General features: G+C 44.0%; 1 non-coding gene across 1 annotated transcript; it reads left to right on the top strand.

Moving 5' to 3' along the window:
• Positions 1-1626: 1626 nt before the first annotated feature.
• Positions 1627-1818, top strand: LOC116990257. Its single transcript, XR_004416501.1, has one exon. It is a non-coding gene; the product is annotated as a U2 spliceosomal RNA (small nuclear RNA).
• The last annotated feature ends 357 nt before the right edge of the window (positions 1819-2175 follow it).

The raw sequence follows: 2175 nt of genomic DNA on the forward strand, positions 1-2175 counted from the left end.
GCAGGAGCTCCTGCGAGACACGCTACGTGAGGGGCAGTCTCGCTGGAGGGTTCAGGCATACCCTCCACAGTGCCTAGGCACTGCCCATCGCTTCCTCCTTAGTGTGGTTAGCTTTGGGGTGACCAGTGGCTGGGCTGGTCATGAAGAGGGGTCACTGGCTGAACAATATTGCTTTGTTGCGTGGTTATTGTTTTTTGCTCATGTTTTATGTCTTTTGATTTATTGTTGTACTTCATATGTGATTTATGCGCCTTATGTGAGCTGTTATGTTATGTTCTGTTATGTTGTCTGTTTATGATGTCTTGTTTGTTCTTCTGTACAGCACTTTGGTCAACATTGGTTGTCTTAAAGTGCTTAACAAATAAAGTTGGATTGGATTGGATTGGAGTATGCTTGAGGTACAGGATAAGGAAGAGCTGCTGGGTGTGGCCGCTATGTGGCTCCACCACTAGCGAGATGGCTTTTCAGTCTCAACTGATGGCCAGCTTACTACCTGTCTTTTCCAAAAAACCTCTCCAAAACAGGTAGCCATGAGGCGTTGGTTTTATCACGCCTCCCCTAAATTGCATTTACTCAAAGTGCCCGCCATTATTGGGGGATACATTGAGCAGCGCATTTAACCTAAATATTTTAAAAATGCATTTGGTACCCTGACGTCGGCTATCATGTCCACCTGCTCATTCCAGAAGGGCAGGGTAGTATGGCAAAACACCTGACCCTACTGTTCAACGGTATACCTCATAACTTCTGAAATGAACTCACAAACCTGCCCTCAATCTATGAAATTAACAGGACTATGAGAACGCCGACCTCATAAGCACAGATCCTGCTACCTGGCACTTACCAAACCAGTCCTAAAAAACTGGACGAAGTGTTCAAACTATTCGGCACAAGAGGGCAGAGTCTGGAATGAGCACCACACTAAACCAGACAGCAGTACCTCTACGTGTCCACCAGGGGCGTCTACCTCATGGTACTGGTGAAAGCTCGGGGCCTGCATGCCAAACCCGTAGCATTTTAGGCCACGGCCCAGAGCAGGCCCCAGGGGAAAATGCGCCACCCCCCAACAAACATCGTCCCTACAAGAACAAGGAACCAGAAACCGAAGAAAACAACAATGAAGACAGATAAGTATGGTTCCTACCATCACATAAAGGTTAAGGGTTGTACTAACAAGGGGTGGATGAATCACGCCTGGTTAGGAAGCTATCACTCTTGGTAGTTATATACCAAAAAATAAATACAAGGGGAATAGAATTAATATCTTGCCACCAATTCAGCAAGCACCCCAAGTGGTCTACCCTCCCACGATGGTGAATGTCGCACCATCGTTGATAAACCACTTGAGTATTTCACCAGGTATACCCATTCATGGGATTTGTAACTACTACCATGGATCCAAGGATACTTTATGGTAGACATCGACCTTGAAGATGCACACTATTCAGTACCTTCTCATATAAGTTTCGGATATACCGCAATTACCTGGATGGAGTAACCATGATGAGCGTTGCGGCATTTAAGTCAAAGTTATCCAGAATCAACTAGCCCTGACACTTAGAAACATTCCGTCATGGCATGTCTATATATTAACGACAAACTATCCTTGGATACAGCTTTAGCTGCATCGCTTCTCGGCCATTTGGCTAAGATCAAGTGTAGTATCTGTTCTTATCAGTTTAATAATCTGATACGTCCCTTATCTAGGGACCATATATTAAATTGAATTTTGGAACAGGGAGATGGAATAGGGGCTTGCTCCGTCCACTCCACGCATCGACCCAGTATTGCAGTGCCTCTGGGAACGGTGCACAAAATATATATCCAGATATTTACGTTGACCATCCACAACGTTGTTATCTGGTATTCATTAAGACTATCAGTCATGGTGCATTAACCACCAATCAACTACGTGGCAAAGTAATTGGGATATAGCAGCATTACCAGCTACTGAACTTTGTACCTTTCCTATGAGCTGAGATACTAGTGTTCAAAACTATCTCCATACCTGTAATATGGGGGCAAATGGATTAATCTGTAGTGTTATCATGGAATTTATCGGCAGGAAGGATTATGGTTGTACACTTCCACCTGTTTTGAGTAACATCTTATGTGTCCTGATGTGTTACTGAGCTTGTAATACTTAATGCCAATATGAATTGACTTAAACATGTT

This window comes from Amblyraja radiata, chromosome 30 (genome assembly GCF_010909765.2).
Source record: "Amblyraja radiata isolate CabotCenter1 chromosome 30, sAmbRad1.1.pri, whole genome shotgun sequence".
NCBI classification, from domain to species: domain Eukaryota; kingdom Metazoa; phylum Chordata; class Chondrichthyes; order Rajiformes; family Rajidae; genus Amblyraja; species Amblyraja radiata.